Genomic DNA, 20,401 nt, shown 5'->3' on the forward strand with positions numbered 1-20,401 from the left:
GTGTCCATAATAAAAATCCTATAGTAATAGGAGTCATCAGGAACCTAATCTAATCAGTTTAAACAAATAAAAATAAAATAAAAACAATTGATGTATACATAACATAATAATGTAATATACATAGCGGTATTACTACGAAGAACAATATCCAGTGGGGACGAACTCCAATGCAGAGGCGCTGAGTCGAGCAGGTCGAGCCGCGAGCTGTATTACTGCATGAGCTGAGACCGCAGAGACCAGAGTGACACCTGAGTCGCTTTGCTCAACGCCCTGGCTAGAGTCGAGACGGTGGGGTGAGTGTTGAGCGGGCGAGTTCCGAGGGTGGGGGGAGCGGTGAACTCACCCGCTCCGAGACAAATCGTCCGTTCCCTTGCGAGCAGGTTTTTGCAAGTAGTTCCTATGTTATCCGCTAGGTGGCTCTCTGTCCTGTTGCTTGCAACAAATGCCCAGAGGGCAGGACGTGCGACTGAAACGATCGCCGACAGAGTGCGACGCGAAGTTAAGCTGCGCCAGACACTGGACACGGCAGACGACGCACAGAGACGGCAAGGCATATGTGAAACACAAAATCCAATGGGGCACTGCACAATGCAGGCAGCCAGGGTAGAAGCAGGGCAGAGGCCGGCGCTGGCTGTGTTGTGTGGCGTGCACTGTGCTCTGACCAGCAGAGGCGCTGCTGATTTGCTCCGTCTCTCTCTCTCTCTCTCTCTCTCTCTCTCTGCCGTGGGAAACGTTTGGAGCTACCGTTCTTTTTTTCTGAATCACTGATTGTTCACTCCTTTGAAAGATTCAACTCTATGAATTAGTTCAAGAGCGGATCCCCCATCTCTAGTTCTGATCCGGACTTCAGGAATGTAACCAGTGAGGATGACGGGGGGTGTGCTCGGAAATTTGTCAGCTCGGTTTGAGAAAAGACCCGAGACTGCTCAAATCTGCATGTTACCAACTTAAACGTGACCGAGGTACCAGCGCCTGTAGCCACCTCAATAGGAGCGGGAGGAGTCATTGAAAAAGGCCTTCAGTTGACAACCCTAATGTGCGGCGGAAGGAGGAGTTTTTAACGAACTGACAACGTAGAAACTTGGTAAATATATGGCATAGGGGAGCTAAGAAGTAGCCTCTTTCGAAATGGGCAACGGTCGCTTCCTTTGAGACGCCATCTTGCTTGTTGTAATTATATAATTAACGGCTAATTGTAAAAAGCTGAACTCGTGGAGGAAATTACTTCTGTACCTGGGGAAGTCTTCTTGCTCTTACAAACGTACGTAAAGTATAAAATTCACTATTGAAATCTTAATAAATCTAAATTAATTATCATATCAAAAATTAAATTACATAAATAAATGGTTCAAATGGCTCTGAGCACTATGGGACTTAACATCTGTGGTCATCAGTCCCCTAGAACTTAGAACTACTTAAACCTAACTAACCTAAGGACATCACACACATCCATGCCCGAGGCATGATTCGAACCTGCGACCGTAGTAGTCGCGCGGTTCCAGACTGAGCGCCTGAACCGCTAGACCACCGCGGCCGGCCATAAATAACTTCTTTTAGTTATTACTGTGTAATTGGTATGGTGGTTTATGGGGAACTCTCGATGCCTGAGGTCTGCGACTGCCGGCATGAAAGAGCTACGAGAGAAAAATTATTTGACTACTTAATTCTAACAACCAGGGCTGTTTCTACACAAGAATAGCCAGCAGCCTAGGATGCCAAAATTTTACGGGCGGCAAACGGTGGGAAAAGTTAATTTAAGATCAAACAGCGACAAAACTGAGCAAATGAGGAGAAAAAAAAGAAAAAGAGAAAAATAAAAACCCGAATTGTTCTCAAAAGCATACGGAACAGTTAATACGTTTTTAGTTGCTTTGACCGAAGTGGATGCTAAAAATACACTCCTGGAAATTGAAATAAGAACACCGTGAATTCATTGTCCCAGGAAGGGGAAACTTTATTGACACATTCCTGGGGTCAGATACATCACATGATCACACTGACAGAACCACAGGCACATAGACACAGGCAACAGAGCATGCACAATGTCGGCACTAGTACAGTTTATATCCACCTTTCACAGCAATGCAGGCTGCTATTCTCCCATGGAGACGATCGTAGAGATGCTGGATGTAGTCCTGTGGAACGGCTTGCCATGCCATTTCCACCTGGCGCCTCAGTTGGACCAGCGTTCGTGCTGGACGTGCAGACCGCGTGAGACGACGCTTCATCCAGTCCCAAACATGCTCAATGGGGGACAGATCCGGAGATCTTGCTGGCCAGGGTAGTTGACTTACACCTTCTAGGGCACGTTGGGTGGCATGGGATACATGCGGACGTGCATTGTCCTGTTGGAACAGCAAGTTCCCTTGCCGGTCTAGGAATGGTAGAACGATGGGTTCGATGACGGTTTGGATGTACCGTGCACTATTCAGTGTCCCCTCGACGATCACCAGCGGTGTACGGCCAGTGTAGGAGATCGCTCCCCACACCATGATGCCGGGTGTTGGCCCTGTGTGCCTCGGTCGTACGCAGTCCTGATTGTGGCGCTCACCTGCACGGCGCCAAACACGCATACGACCATCATTGGCACCAAGGCAGAAGCGACTCTCATCGCTGAAGACGACACGTCTCCATTCGTCCCTCCATTCACGCCTGTCGCGACACCACTGGAGGCGGGCTGCACGATGTTGGGGCGTGAGCGGAAGACGGCCTAACGGTGTGCGGGACCGTAGCCCAGCTACATGGAGACGGTTGCGAATGGTCCTCGCCGATACCCCAGGAGCAACAGTGTCCCTAATTTGCTGGGAAGTGGCGGTGCGGTCCCCTACGGCACTGCGTAGGATCCTACGGTCTTGGCGTGCATCCGTGCGTCGCTGCGGTCCGGTCCCAGATCGACAACATCGATGTACTGTGGAGACCTCAGGCCCCACGTGTTGAGCAATTCGGCGGTACGTCCACCCGGCTTCCCGCATGCCCACTATACGCCCTCGCTCAAAGTCCGTCAACTGCACATACGGTTCACGTCCACGCTGTCGCGGCATGCTACCAGTGTTAAAGACTGCGATGGAGCTCCGTATGCCACGGCAAACTGGCTGACACTGACGGCGGCGGTGCACAAATGCTGCGCAGCTAGCGCCATTCGACGGCCAACACCGCGGTTCCTGGTGTGTCCGCTGTGCCGTGCGTGTGATCAATGCTTGTACAGCCCTCTCGCAGTGTCCAGAGCAAGTATGGTGGGTCTGACACACCGGTGTCAATGTGTTCTTTTTTCCATTTCCAGGAGTGTATTTCAACTAACACCGAAACGAAATAACAGCCCGGTTATCCAGATGACCTTGTTTGGTGCTTCGGCATATCTCTTATCAGTATAGCATACTTCCTAAATTCAAGAAAAAATTCATTCGCACCAGAAAACAGTTCCACACCTTTATTCTAGTCCATTTTCTTGCAGTTAAATAAAATAAGTAATTGATGCCAAATTTGGTCTTATTGATATATTCAGTAGAGTTCTAGTTTAAAATGTTCAACACGTCCTTCCTATTTAATGGATTTTCGAAAATTTCAAAAACTGAGGACAAAAATTAAGAAACTTAAGACATTTGTTGGTCTCAGTCATAATAAGGAATTGAGGACAAAGCGTGAAAATTAAAGACTGTCCCCAGAAAATGAGAATGTCTGGTCACCTTAGCTTAATGATTAGAAATACATAGGAGATTTGCTTGCATTGTTGCGCCATCGAAAGTTGGTGGTAGTGTTGATGGAGGGAGACCAATGATAGTAAAAAAAATAAAAATAAAAAGGAGAGTCATTTTTCAGTTCTCGCCCAGGGCGGAGAAAAACACCTGGCAACGGCCCTGAACACAGCACTACAAATACATATCAACACAAAACATGAATCACATATCAATAAAAAAACATGAAATGCACTAGACGAATTGTATTTCGATGTGTCTCTTTTGTCAGGAGCCCTGAGTCGAGGCATGTTTACGTGTCCATATTTCCTAGCACCACACAATCACAACACACTCACCTCAAAGGGCGTACACTGGACCAGGTCCAGTGTCCTGTCGAGGTTGGTGGCGCTTTTGCACTCGACCAGCCGTGGTTGCAGGTACCAGAGGCGGCTGTTGACGTCAGACCAGTCAGCTGGGGCGTCCAGCCTTGCCGACCGTGCATCCACTAGCAGCGGCGGGCTGCGGAACTGGTCAGTTTGTGTGGAGGAGCTGCCAACAGTTTTGAGACAGGCAGGTACCTGCGACCTAATACTTTACAGAGCCAGCGAGGATAACGTTCACTACCTCCACCTTTGCCGGCGCAGATAGCACGTGCGACTATTAAAGGGGCAGAGCTGTCATCCGCCCTTCCTCGAATTTAACAGACGATCAAGACAGGTAATTTGCCGATACTCTGTTCTTGTTACTACTTAAACTTAAATCGAAACTACCTCACTTCTTTTTACCGGATTATAATTAAAGTGCAACTACTCACAGAGATCCAGAAACATGGTAGGAATTCTAATGCGTTAATGTGGAATCAATTTACATGGAAAAAAATTAGTTCCGATTTTGGCCACCAGGTGCAACTCTGACGCTGTGAATGCAAGAAAGATGTGTAGAAATGTTCCATATGTAATGGATTAGGAGTAGGACGTGGTCAGAAAAGCTGAAACAAGTGAGAAAGGCATAATGTTGATTTTATTGTTATACAGTTTGTTCAATATGAGCACCGGAGGTGTCGACGAGATGTTGCACAGTGCCATATTTGCACCTGGCTGCCAAAACTGGACCTAATTTTTTTTGGGGTAAGTTCTGCACTAAAGCATCAGCATATCTATCAAGTTTCACTGCCATACGATTATTACAGCCCCCACTGGACCTATGTCAGTAGATGCATTTTAATTATAACCACCCAGTACTTTTAATACCTGATTACACTGCATCTATTATGGTAACTGACCAACCTGCAACTGGGAAGACGATATCACTCTGTGTAGTAGGTCATAGGCAGAACAATCAGTCGACTTATACCAGTATTAAATATTGCGCCTAGAACTGCTCGGCCACTCCGGCTGGCGATTAACTAGGCCTGGCTGTGTTCCAGTATCTTGAATCTCAGTAACACTTGAAGGACATAAATTCCTTCACGTCTACTTCACAACACTAATTTTTCTAGGCAACCCAGGCTGTCCAGGTCGTTATTCTTTATACCAGAAACCGAACACTTTAAACTAAACCATCTCACGTACGTTGACACCGCAATAGCTAATCTTAACATCTATACTTAGTTGTAAAACACTGTAAGTTTCAGTTTTCTCATCTCTCAGCAGCTTTAGGGAAACCCACAGGCTTTTCCCTAGTAAACGTTTGTCTCTGTTCATTCTTCCGAATATGTAAAATTTACATACAAGGAGTCCGCAAAATTTCTCGATAATTCCTGCACCCTCCTTGGTTCTGGAGCGTCAGAGCACGTTCTTGACAAGAGTACAGCTCATTGTACGTCATTGTGAACATTGCGCATCTTTCCAACACCTGTGGTTTTGCACCAGTGTCCTAGATAATTATCAGCTGGGTTACGTTTATCAGCTGATCTTTTCTCGCTGGGAAAAGCACACTTAAAGATTTTGATTTACCCTACACCAATCAAGAGATTTATAAATTTCAGTTAAGTTTTCAATACATACAACACAAGAATGAAAACACATACGACACTGCAATATTTGTTACTTTTCAAACCAGTTTTCGGCTGTTACACCATCATCAACTACAAAGATAAATACACTCCTGGAAATTGAAATAAGAACACCGTGAATTCATTGTCCCAGGAAGGGGAAACTTTATTGACACATTCCTGGGGTCAGATACATCACATGATCACACTGACAGAACCACAGGCACATAGACACAGGCAACAGTGCATGCACAATGTCGGCACTAGTACAGTTTATATCCACCTTTCGCAGCAATGCAGGCTGCTATTCTCCCATGGAGACGATCGTAGAGATGCTGGATGTAGTCCTGTGGAACGGCTTGCCATGCCATTTCCACCTGGCGCCTCAGTTGGACCAGCGTTCGTGCTGGACGTGCAGACCGCGCGAGACGACGCTTCATCCAGTCCCAAACATGCTCAATGGGGGACAGATCCGGAGATCTTGCTGGCCAGGGTAGTTGACTTACACCTTCTAGAGCACGTTGGGTGGCACGGGATACATGCCGACGTGCATTGTCCTGTTGGAACAGCAAGTTCCCTTGCCGGTCTAGGAATGGTAGAACGGTGGGTTCGATGACGGTTTGGATGTACCGTGCACTATTCAGTGTCCCCTCGACGATCACCAGCGGTGTACGGCCAGTGTAGGAGATCGCTCCCCACACCATGATGCCGGGTGTTGGCCCTGTGTGCCTCGGTCGTATGCAGTCCTGATTGTGGCGCTCACCTGCACGGCGCCAAACACGCTTACGACCATCATTGGCACCAAGGCAGAAGCGACTCTCATCGCTGAAGACGACACGTCTCCATTCGTCCCTCCATTCACGCCTGTCGCGACACCACTGGAGGCGGGCTGCACGATGTTGGGGTGTGAGCGGAAGACGGCCTAACGGTGTGCGGGACCGTAGCCCAGCTTCATGGAGACGGTTGCGAATGGTCCTCGCCGATACCCCAGGAGCAACAGTGTCCCTAATTTGCTGGGAAGTGGCGGTGTGGTCCCCTACGGCACTGCGTAGGATCCTACGGTCTTGGCGTGCATCCGTGCGTCGCTGCGGTCCGGTCCCAGGTCGACGGGCACGTGCACCTTCCGCCGACCACTGGCGACAACATCGATGTACTGTGGAGACCTCAGGCCCCACGTGTTGAGCAATTCGGCGGTACGTCCACCCGGCCTCCCGCATGCCCACTATACGCCCTCGCTCAAAGTCCGTCAACTGCACGTACGGTTCACGTCCACGCTGTCGCGGCATGCTACCAGTGTTAAAGACTGCGATGGAGCTCCGTATGCCACGGCAAACTGGCTGACACTGACGGCGGCGGTGCACAAATGCTGCGCAGCTAGCGCCATTCGACGGCCAACACCGCGGTTCCTGGTGTGTCCGCTGTGTCGTGCGTGTGATCATTGCTTGTACAGCCCTCTCGCAGTGTCCGGAGCAAGTATGGTGGGTCTGACACACCGGTGTCAATCTGTTCTTTTTTTCCATTTCCAGGAGTGTATTTGTGGCTGTGAAGTTTTGTGGGATCAAATATTTTACAGTATTGCATTACAGAATATCTTATTTGGTTTCCAAAGATGACAATTCTTAATGTTTGGATTACGACTAAAACGAGAGGAATTATTACACTGAAAATGTTAGGTAAAATTATTGAATTTAAATAAAATACATGACACGTTAAATAATTGACTATATAAAAAATTATAGCGGTTGCTATGGGAAGAAAATAAATTGAACAATAAACTTTGGTGACATGTTCCAAAGCAGTGACTGAACGAAATAATCTTAGCTCCAATATTACTAAGAGATAATATATGCAAGTGAGATTAAGCAGGCAAGTGAAACAATTGTGATTATACAAAGTAGCAATTTTGACAGAGCGAATGAAACTGTAGTAAAAGGTATACAGGGAAAAATGGGGCATGTGAGTAGGAGGAGTAATTTACAACATGGTCTGGATGGCATTATGAGTAGTATTTACAGTTAGCGAGTAAGGACAATGTGTCTGATCATCCAGTACTTAGTTTGGGGAAAAGGACATGTCTTTATTAATTTCCATTATTTCAAGGTAGTTCATCTTCCTCTCTTTATGGACGTTATTTAAGACTTCATGTTGCATCAGTGTCGTGTGTATTTTGATTCATAATGAATAAAATATTCTACCAAGAACCGACGGAAGAGAGAGTCAATGCGACAAAACAAGAACGTTACAGGAGGCTTTCAGGACAAACCAATTTTATATAATGTAACAAACACTGTTTCGGAACACACATTCTGTTAAGCTTCGTTTCCAGCGGGATTAAGCCGGCCGCAGTGACCGAGCGGTTCTAGGCGCTACATCTGGAACCGCGCGACCGCCACGGTCGCTGGTTTGAATCCTGCCTCGGGCATGGATGTCCTTAGGTTAGTTAGGTTTAAGTAGTTCTAAGTTCTAGGGGACTGATGACCTCAGAAGTTAAGTCCCATAGTGCTCGGAACCATTTGAACCAGCGGGATTAAGTATAACCTTATCCTCCCTCTTTTTCCCAATTTTTTCCGTTTTAATTCTGTAGACTGTCAAATGTTTCGTTCCTGCGCCGGGGTTCCACCATTTACTGGCTGTGCTTGGCTAACATGGTAATTAGGGTAATTAGGCTGCGCGATCTAGTCAAGAACGAGGAGTTGTCTGAAAGAGAAACCCATTCCTTGATAACCGGTTTCCTTACGGTCACTCCAGGCAGTAATGTAAACAGCCTATACACAGTCAGAGTGGAATAGGTTCCTTTTTCTACCCTATGAACTTCTTTGGGTTTCCAATGAAATAGATGCCTTTAGGCACTCTTTGAACGCGTAGGCGTGGTCTACCCTTTTTGTCACTTTGTAGGGCCCACTGTATAACAAACAGAACTTAGCACTTCTTTTATCGAGCAGATCAGACTTCGGGTGACCGTGCACTAGCACTAGCTGTCACATCTCGAAGATCGTAAATTCCTTATCTCGATCGTATTTTTGCTTTCTCTGTTGTTCCTTCCTTTGGATGCGTCCCAGCACCTTTTTATCTTTTTATTTCGTCCCAGGTAACATCAGAGAGTGGACAGGAGGTTGTAACCCAGTAACTTTTTTTGTTGATGAGATTAACGACCTTCTACTCATCAACTTTATGGGTAGAGAGGGAATGGTTCATCACTAATAAATTTTGGAGGACAGAGCTAGTTCCTCAGTCACCCTGGATGATCTCTGTCTACACTGCAGTGTGAGCTGACTTCCGCAAACAATAGTCATCGGTATCCGGAGTTCAGCCAGCTGTTTCTATTAAGGTCACGAAAGACTGGAGCGACGTCGGGAGAGGCAAGCCAACTCTGGGTGCTCGCCTAAGCACTGCTATAGTCCCGCAGCACTGACCAGCCCCAAGTGGACTTGCATTTGGGAAGCGACCGTGTCTGGACTCACGGATTCGTAGAATTCCAATACACGGCTTATCTCGTGGCAACTTGTTTGCAACAATCGACAACGGAACGTTGTTGGGTGAGGAAATGTGCACCAAAGGGTAAATCCTCCGTCACACCTGGGGCAATTAAAACCAGCTGAAACCCTCAGAATGACTCGGTGACTAGCAGTGATAACGCATGTTTTCGCATGGCTTTTGACCTAGTCCCAGTGGGCCCTCTGATTCTCACAGCTATGACAGAGAATGTGGCGACGTGATGGTGTTCGGCTCAAATTGCAAGAAACGACTCAGCTATTGCCGATATTACCGTGCTGGTGTCTACTAAGCCATAAGCCTAATCGCAGCTTTCTCATGGGTATCCTGATGGGGAGATCTCTTCGTCTTCCATTGTGGCCTATAAACACCAACATTCTAAGCTTGGGGGAATTGTTGTTGTGAACTGCCATACTATCGGCCACTATTCGCATGACTATTCTGTCTCCCTATAGCAGCGTGTAACGCTTCATGTCTTCTACCAAGGGCGGTGGCAAGGGGGAGGAGGGGCTATGGGAGCTATAGCCCTCCCCCCCCTTAATAGAATACCATTTTACACTGGATAAAATGACTTCAGAAATCGGCGAATATATTACTTCAATAGATTCAATCATTTTTTTTAGTATAATTATGTAGCAATATAGGTTGCAATGTATTTCAAACACATTTTAACAAAAGAATAAGAATGGCAAAAAGCTTACTGTCTAAACCAATAAATATCATTTAACTTAAAATGGGCGTCTTACTATTTATTATTATATACTGGATGTGTATTAATGTACCACTCACAATTATCAAGAAAGCTAAATATGCCGGGTATGCCTACCAACACTTAAACTTCTTACCCCAGACAAAAACTTCGAAATCGCCGGACATCTGGGTCAAATCGTATTATTTTCCCGGGCACACACATTCTGCAGACGCGTTGCAGTGCTGGAAACGCCAGCGGGCGCGCGCCACCTACTGACCAGTAGATATAAACTACATACGAGAGTTACAGGAATTTGTGAAAGCGCATTATAGGGACGTTCATGTTCAAACGTAGTACGCATTTGTAGTAAGGAAAATGAACGTAAATTAAGTCCGTTTTAATACAGCTCAATGAGTGGAAGCAAATAATATTTAAATTATTCAGTTGTCTGCGAGCGGAGCGACGTCGCGGTGCATACGATCGCCGATTGTTAGTGGCTTCTCACTATCTCAACAAAGAAGTAAGGAAAATACAGGGTGTTCCAAAACGATCTTTACAACTTTGATCATAGTTATTTCAGAAACGTGTTAAAAAGTTATGGTTCATTTTTATATACATAAATTTACAGGGCAGCATCTGATATTAAATTTTAAAAACCAACCAAAAATTGATATGATAGCCGAAAAGTCCGAAAGAGAATGCAAATACAATAAATCAAACCCGGACACTGAGTGTAAAAGTCATATAACGGCTGCAACCGAGTGAAGAAACCGACTGGACGAAAAAACAATCCACTGACCGATTGTTAAAAACAGTCGGTTGTCCTTCCAACTCTTCCACGTGCTGTCAACGAACACTTGTCTTCCGAGTACGATTATTGATATTACTGAAGTGTGTAACTAAGCAGTGTGACCGAATCACGCGTCGTGAAGCGTCAATTTTTTCTGAAATAATAATGTATTAGAGATTGGAGTGAGTGATTATAGACTTTGCTGCAATGAATCGCAAGCTAACGGATTATATTGGAAAACCTGAGCGTAGTGCCAAATACTCTCGTAAGGAATCTGAAGCTTGTGCTACAGAATTAGAACCGTCACAGGCTTGTGCATCTAGAGTCTACAATTTCGACAACACAAAACAATTGGTAAGGGTCATATCTTCTTAATTTTAAATAATACTTCCTTCATGTTACTGGGATTTTTTACTAGTAGTTATTAGTTTAATTAAGTAGGATTAGCGCTATTATGTTTAATCGATAACTAATGGGAAGAATACGACTGGTTGAAAACATAAAAGTGAGCTCAATTTTTAAAGAGGCCATCCGTCTATAAGGAGGTAAAATATTTTCTGCACAAACCAGCATTATTTAATTAATTTGTACTGAAAAATAACACTTTATTGTATTTTTTTAGTAAAGCTGGCCATACGTATTTTTGGTATTAATAATATCGACAAAATTTGTAAGATGTGAGATGGTGGTTGCTTATTGTATGACTGAGGACACAACAGTGTATGCTGTAATGACATTTGTTTAATGTTGCCAACTTTTCACACATATACACACTTTTATACAGTTTACAATGTGACAATGTTAAGACAGTTGTGAAAATGACGCATCTTGTCCTCTGGAATTTAACGAATCCTAAACACAACAATATTAAATTTCAACTAGAAGTTTCTTTACAAAATTATTCTTACAATTTCGTTATGATGTTGGTTAATACTACGATAAATCATCCGATTTCGGCTCAAAGTTCGGTACTATTTAGGATGACAATCAAGTCTACGGAGGATGGTTAGCTTTGTGACAAATTGAGCATAAGGCTACCCAAGGTCGCTCGAGTTTACAGTGGACACAAGCTGGTGAACCAACAAGTTTACGCCTCTGCACGCGGTATTTACCTTAGCTGTGATGAGCTACCGTATGAACGGCCGCTCTCTTCCTCTGAAACTCCTATAAAAACTTATTTAACCTTTGCTGAATTTTCCAGCAGAAACTCTCCCTATGTTTCTCGTTATGTGAGAAAACAAGTACTCATCCCTAGTCTTGGGATATGGCGATATACACGCGCATGTCTGGAGCAGCGTGCGTACTATAATGCCCTCTCAGTTCTCTCAAGAACAGTTATCTAACTGGCTGGTTCGTTTCTCCGCTGTTCGAACTAAACGACGTTACAGCTAATTTATAGCTGGATGTCAGCAGCTGTGAACGTAGTGTTCACACAACTTTCTCCTCTGCATCGTACAGAGCATTATGCGCCCCATTCTGCACTTGACGCGTGTTCAGAGAAGAGTCTTTCTCGTAGCCGAATTGTCTCCCCACCTGGGTTCTTTCATTCTCCGTGTCATAGCTTTTTTCGACCAATAGGATCTGAGTCACCTGGTCAGTTGATCGTTGACACTCGCCTTGGGATGCGCCCTAAGTGCCTTCCATGGTACCCACTGTGATGAGGCCTTCGCCTCTCCTCGCGATTGCTTCCAAACCAAAACGTTTCCTCTTGCTGCTTGTCTCACCTTTCTGCTCATAGACATGCATTATATGATTGGTGTGTTAATACCGTCGATTGAGTGTCATCCCTTTTGCGTCACATACTTTCAGGCAAATTTGCTCATTACCGCCGAATTAAGTTAGGTGTCATTTCACCTTCCCATTACGATACATAAAGTTCTTATGCAAGGTGCGAAATTAACCTTCATTTATTGTCACCTCACAAACTATTCAAAGCTTTCTTTCTCAACAATATCTACCAACTTTCAGTAATAGTCTATAAAGCATTTCAGAAGTTTCTAAAGGCTTTTCAGACTACTAGAAGAAAGATTATAGGCCTGCAGTAAGTAATGTGATGTGGAATCTTTCCTGGTTTTGCTGTTATTAATCTGACTGCGACCGACTGATGGCACAGGGTGGAACCAATCAACGACTTTGACTGACATAGATCGTTAATGTTGTGTTAAATTTTGAAGCCTTTCCGTAGGAACACTTGCAAACAAAACTTCCAGGCAAAGGCCACTAAATTATGAGAAACTTGGATTTTATGTATCTTTGGACTCATAAATACCGTTCACGGACCAGTTTCACAAACAAATAAGAGTTACAGTGTGTAAACTGTATCTTGACAGTCCTGAACTGGTAGAAGGCGGGTGATGGCAGTCACTTGGTCCGGGCTGCCGGTAACATTAGGTAGCTGAAACACTGTCTGAAGCAGCCATTGTTGTCTACTTTCTTACTCTTTACTGCTCCACTATTCTGAGTCTTTTTACCTTGTCATTACTGTACGGAATTGCTGCAGTTAGTGCCTTCATTAAGCATGTCAATACACAAGACCATTTCAATACTGTTTACCGATGGCGCCCATACGAATGTTTTGTAGGGGGAGGGGGAAAGACCGAGGGATTTGGGATAAAGTTAATGTTTGGAAGACAAATGGTGACTTTTTAGTGGTCATAATTAATTAAAATTACTTATATGTGTAAATAACGCTATATACTTTTGTGTTGAGCCACTTGTACATAATACTGACATTTAAAGCATATTTAATTCACAGGAAGAAAGACCAGAAAGGACTGAAATATATTATGATATAGGAAGGGCTGTTAAAGGGGCCTCACGTGATGATGAGAAGCTTAAGTTTTTAAAGCCTCCTGCAAACTTTTCTTTTCCTACTCAATTACAAGGGAAGCAAAACCAAAGATTTAAGCATGACTGGATGAGCCAGTAAAAGTGGATTTCATACAGTAAAATGTTACATGGTGTATTTTGTACTGCATGTGTTCTGTTTTCTCCTTCAGGTGCCGAAATCGGCTCCCAGGTACTTATTACAGCTTTCCATTATTCTAAATAATTGAAACCTTTAACTGGCTTGGTAAAAAACATAAATAACTTGTAGGTGTCGTTTCTATTTGTAAACACTTCAGATACGAAAATATAATTATTCAAATAGTTTTCAGGCTTGGTTGTTCAGCAAAAATTTCTATGTTGCTAACATTTCGAGTGCTTACAAGGTTTTGTGTTTGCACTATTTTTTCTTTACTTAATTCTTTACCAAAGACATTAATTTATTTTTATAGGCGGTGATAACACTGGTAAAAGAACCATTGGTCAAATACAAAAAGACTACAGAAGATCTTCGTCATCATGAAAACAAAATATCAAAAATTTTCCGTGGAGAAGTTGTTGAAGAAAACTGGAAACGCTTGAGGCCTATTATAAAGACTATAGTCCTGTGTGCTAGAAATAACCTACCTTTACGAGGACATCGTGATCATGGTTTAATTCCTCAGCTAAAAGAAGAAAAAACTGATGATCTTCTAGAGGGAAAACGTGGAGTGTTTCAGAGTTTTTTGGATTTCGTGTGGATGCTGGAGATGAATATTTAAAACATTTCAGTGCATATGGCGCAATCTCTTATTTTAAGTAAACAACCGTAGCCTATTTATACCCACTGTTTTAGCCACTCTTTGAACTTGTGCATTTCTAAGTCTTGTGGTACACCAATAGTTAGAAATAAGATGGGAATTGTAGGATCAGTTTCAGCATTCTTGTCTGCCTCTGCAAAAAGAAAAAGTTCCCTAGAGGAAGTAATATGACGACAACCGTTCACAGAGTCGAAGAAAACGAAGTTGAAGGCAATGTGTCCAACAAGATGGATGGAAAGACACGGTACCCTTACTACTTTCAAGGAGCTATTTGTCCCAGTCGTGACCTTGCTTGACGAACTCTCAAGTAGTCGTGAAACCAACGCAGAAACGGATAGTAAGGCTTGTATGTTTAGTTCTGCTGTCCGAAGAGGGGACCTCGTAGTAGCTTTAGCAACTGCAGCATATTGCTTCTATTTGAGACTAAACGAACAGCTCCAAAGTCCTAAAATGGATTTAACAACTGCCTTAAAACATATCAACGATGTGCTTGAGGTGTTCAAAATATAAGGACGGATTCGGAAATAGAATTCGTAAGTATTTTTGAAGACGCTGTTAAACTGGCAGAAGATATTGGAAGTGTAACAGCAATGCCAAGAACTATTTCAACATAAACCAAAAGAGACAACGTTCCTACTTCAAACACCGAGGAATACTTCAGGCGAACAGTATTTTTACCTGTTGTGGATCGTTTTATTGCCGAGCTAGAAACAAGATTTCCCCAAGATTTTCGCACCATATTAACCACTTGAAGGTCTTATTCCTGCATACTGTTTAAAATACAGTGAGGATGAAATGATCCAAGCATCCGAGAAATATGAACAGTTTTTTGTGAGTTCTTAGCTTTTAATGGAAGGAGAAATGAAACTATGGAAGAAAAGATGGGTTGATGAAAGTAAAGGACCTGAAACAGTAACTGAAGCATTAAAGAACTGTGACAAGCAATTTTTCCCAAATGTATATGTTTTACTTCAAATATTTGGGACTTTTCCTGTCACCACAAGCACTCCTGAACGAAGCTTCTCTACTTTGAGACGAATAGACTTATTTGCGTAACACAATGGGGCAGGTGAGACTAAATGGATTGGCTCTTGCACATAAAGAAAGAGATATGGTCATTGAAAATATCATTGACATATTCAGTAAAAAGAAACAGAGGCGAATGAGCATGACAAATTGGGCAGAAGACGGAAATATACAGTGAATTCTGTTACAGAATTTTTTTTTATATTCATGTCTACTTCATGTTTTTACATTCATGTCACCTTCTGTATCCAGAAAATTAATGAAAACTTATTTGTTGTAAGTTGACCTTTTTCATGGTTTATGTAATTTATAAAATCTCCCATGTGAAAATAAGTTTCTTTTTCCCTGAACTCCAAAACAGTTACAAAAAACTACTTTAAGCAACACCAAATTTTACCAATTTGCCGGCAGAGGACCCCAACTCTCTTTTTGTTAAGCGATATTCCACTCCCACAGCCCCCCCCCCCTCCCCTTGACCGACTTCTAGAACTGCTCCTGCTTCTACCCCCGCATTATTTGCATTGGTGAAACTCTTCTGTCCTGTGACAGACTGGAATTCATCTAAAGCAATTGTAAAGCTGTTGGTGGTTGCACCCCCACCACTGAGCTATGAAGTATCGGCACAACACATGGAATGAATTCACAAACCTGTGACGTCCTACCAAAATTTAGCCTCTGGCAACAGCTGTCGACCGAAATACCTGATTTTCTGTATATCTCTGAAAGGGACGGTTTCACAGTGCTGTTCGAAACAGCATACAAATCTTCCGATTTTGTTCCAAGTTGGAGTCGTACTGACGATTGACATTTGCCTCACCCAAGGAAACCTACTAAAGCCATCATTTCCGACCCGTTTCCAGCACTAGAATATAGGCGTGACTGGAACATGATTGCTTTATTGGTACCGCAGATATTCTGATAATTCTCGCGATCTCACACGGTCAACGGTTCATTTTCTGCCTAGGTTCATCTAGTCTGCATTATCTTCTCTTGCCCATGGTTAGGGCCTCGCAAGGGATGACCCGCCATTTCTGTCAGAACGTTCGCATTGTATCACCACAGATGAAATGGGCTCACAAGGTGGCGATGGGGCAGCACTAAGTGCAGAAACTTGCCTGCCCGCCACAGCAAAACGATTAGAAATAGTCTTATCTTTTTCGGTTGACACGTAAGACCTAGGCTGATTTTCCAAGGAGGATTTACAATGTGATTCAGCAGTTCATTTCCCCTCTCAATGATTCTAGTTGAGATGTACGCTGTGTCTCAGCAAAGTCATACGATCTTCTTCTTCACCCAACTGAGTACTGAGAGAATTGTTTCCTGGCTATCTATTTTCTCGTTATCTTCATTTACCTTGCCATGCATGTTAACAAAATCCTCGCCTAAACCTTTTAATTTCCCCTCATTAGCTTATAATTGATCACGCATCGCAGCCTCCATAGGCGAAATACCGTTATTCAGAGCATTAACAGGCTTCAAATCTCACTGTAGAAATAAGCCTTAAGGACAAGATTATCTGTCCTCATCTGACTCAGTTCAGCATTAATGGCAGAGGTGTGCTTCTCTAATAACTGTGTCAATAATTGAAATGTTTATGTCACCTAAAAGGAAAAGAGGTAAAGTGTATAACGATACTCCTTTGTACTGAATTCTCCGAACTCTGAGAGCTGTAAACGGCTGGTCCCTCACTCGATCGCGTCAGCGCAGCCACTGCGTTGTTAGAGGCAGGAAAGCGGCGTGATCGGTTGCTCCTGAGTTTGTCTCCCCCTCGGTCTTCCTATCCAGGGCTTTTGAAAGAATGGCCAGGGACGTCGTCTCCATTCTCATCTTGCTTGGAATTGAGAATTGGGTACGTTAAGGTAAAAGTTTGGTCGCCTTTACAATTTTGGTTTCTCGTGAATGTTTTTTTGAGCACGAGAAAAGGTCTCAGGTGTGTCGTGTTAATTGTTTTGGAGTAAGGCACTCAAGTTTTGAAAAACGAAAAAGGCTCAGCTTGGGGACTGGGTGTTTGTGTCGTCTTCATCATTTCCTCTCATCACTGACGTGGAAGTCGCCAAAATTGCGTCAAATAAGTAGACTCCATACGGACTTTCCCCGGCCAATAATGCCATACTATCACTCAAATCACTTATTGCTAGTCACTGTTCTACTTATCCTCCAATTTTGGATTCATTTTCGCTGTTCTTTCTACAAGTACCAAACTTTTTGTAGCTATATGTATTTTTACGATGGACTGAAAAATGAATAAATCTCCTACATTTCAAACGCCCAGAAAAAGATAGCCTATCTTTGTACCACTATGAAATCTTATCAAGACCTAACTGAATATTTGTGCAACTTCTTTCCCTGGGACAAACTTGAACTTACTTGTACATCTGCTGATAGGTCTCCATCCAAGTTAACTTGCTGCATCTTCCCTACCAAAAAGCCTTCAGTCCACTCACAAATTTCACTCGATACAGAATGAAATTCTACTTTTGATAATAAGTGTGAATGTGGTACAAAGTCAAATTTTCAGAAATTGAGTAAAGCAAAGGCAACCTCCAATAGGACAATGTTTAGTGAAGCAATGTGGGTTTCCATCCTACCTTGAGATTGAGCACAACATTACTTATACCTGTTTACAAGGAAGTATTTTAGTGTATTTCAGTTGTGCAGCAGCACTTATGTCCTGGATATGTGATGTAGTGAAAGAGATAAACATGAAGACATTTAGAGTAACACTATTAAAAAGAATTTAAGTAATCCATGACTCTAGTGCCAACTTGTGTTATTCTTTATTCAACAGCTGCTTTCAGTCCAAGATCATGTTCATAGTACTGTACAAAATACAAAACAATAATAAAATAAAATGCAGTGACAAATATGATCTAAGGATCAAAAATTACAATGTAGCTTTCATAAGAAGATACTTATGCCAAAATGTTATTAAAAAACCGACACTGCATGTCATACATCTTATGAAAATACAGTACTAAACACATACCAGTAATTAAATTCAAGCAGTACAGGCCTAATGCACAATTACTGTGAGAAACAGGTGTTGATCATTTCAACTTAAGACAAACTGGCTCAGAACAGTCAACAACATATGTCACATGTGTTCACAAACATGGTCACACACAACAGAATATAAAAATTACATCCATATGGATATCACATAAAGAATTCAAAGATTAAAAAGTCCTAAGGTAAAACACATATACACAAAATATCTTGCAAATTAACAGAATATGTGAAAGACTACAATTGAAAAAAATGATCAATCCTCTTTTTCAGTTTTGGTCTTGCCCTTTATATATCTTTGATTTCTTTATGTATTATCTATGTGGATGGTATCTTAGCACTCTATGGTGTTTGACCAAGATGTTTGTGAATGTATGTGATCTGTGTTGTTAACTCCCCTGAACCAGTTTATTGTCTTCAGTCAAATTGATCAGCACCTGTTTCTCACACAGTCATTGTGTATTGGTCCTCTACTGTCCGACTTTTATTATGTGCCTTGTACTGTATTTCAAAAGATGTACAACATGTAGTGTTGGTTTTGTAAAACATCTTGACATAAGCATCTTCTTACTAATGCTACTTCTTAATTTTTGATTTGCACATCATTTTTGTCACTTCATTTTATTTAATTTTTGTTTTGTATTTCATACAGCACTGCGAGCATGGACTGGACATAAGACAGTTGATAAATAAAATATAAGTCACCATTAGTGTCATGCATTTTTTAAGCTATATACATGCTGATACCCCTCAAAAAATGCCTACTAAAAACATTGCCATACCAACAAAAACCTTGCCAGACTGTTACATTCACTGTTGTCCACTATTACTTACTTTTAAAAACAATGTTCCTTCTGTTTTTAATTTCTGAGAACTGTGCACAATACTTTCACAGAAATGTGGCTCAGAGAACAAGCTTCTTCATTTCCAAGTAACTACTGCTTCCTATATCCTTCTTAATCTGCTTATTGTAGTCATCTCTCGGTCTCCCTCTACAATTTTTACCCTCACACTGCCCTCCAATACTAAATGGATGAACACTTGATGCCTCAGAAAATGTCCTACAAACCGCTCCCTTCTTCTAGTCAAGTTGGACCACAATTTCCTCTTCTCCCCAATTCTATTCAGTACCACCTCATTATATATGTGATCTACTCATCTAATCTTCAGCATTCTTCTGTAGCACCACATTTCGAAAGCTTCAATTCTCTTCATATCCAAACTTTTTATCGTCCATGTTTTCACTTCCATACATGGCTACAATCTATACAAATACTTTCAGAAAAAGACTTCCTGACACTTAAACCTATACTCGATGTTAAAAAATTTCTCTTCTTCAGAAACACTTTTCTTCCCATTGCCAGTCTACATTTTATACCCTCCCTACTTTTTGACCATCATCAGTTATTTTGCTGCACAAATAGCAAAACTCATCCACTAATTTAAGTGTCTCATTTCCTAATTAAATTCCCTCAGCATCACCCGATTTAGTTAGACTACATTCCATGACCCTCATTTTGCTTTTGTTGGTGTTCATCTTATAGCCTCCTTTCAAGACACTGTCCATTGAATTCAATTGCTCTTCCAGGTCCTTTGCTGTCTGGCAGAATTACAATGTCATCAGCAAACCTCAAAGATTTTATTTGTTCTTCACAGATTTTAATTCCTACTCCATATTTTTCTTTTGTTTCCTGTACTGCTTGCTCAATATACAGATTGGATAACATCAGGGATAGGCTACAGCCCTCTCTCTCTCTCTCTCTCTCTCTCTCTTCTCAACCACTGCTTCCCTTTCGTGTTCCTCGACTCTTATGACTGCCATCTGGTTTCTGTACAAATTGTAAATAGCCTTTCACTCCCTGTATTGCACCTCTGCCACCTACAGAATCTGAAAATGGAGTATTCCAGTCAACATTGTCAAAAGCTTTCTCTAAGTCTACAGATGCTAGAAACATAGGTTTGCCTTTACTTAATCTATCTTCTAAGGTAAGTGGTAAGGTCAGTATTGCCTCAAGTGTTCCAACATTTCTATGGAATCCAAACTGATCTTCTCCAAGGTCAGCTTCCACCAGTTTTTCCATTCGTATAGTTATTCTTTAGCCG

This window comes from Schistocerca cancellata, chromosome 1 (genome assembly GCF_023864275.1).
Source record: "Schistocerca cancellata isolate TAMUIC-IGC-003103 chromosome 1, iqSchCanc2.1, whole genome shotgun sequence".
In the NCBI taxonomy this organism is placed as follows: Eukaryota; Metazoa; Arthropoda; class Insecta; order Orthoptera; family Acrididae; genus Schistocerca; species Schistocerca cancellata.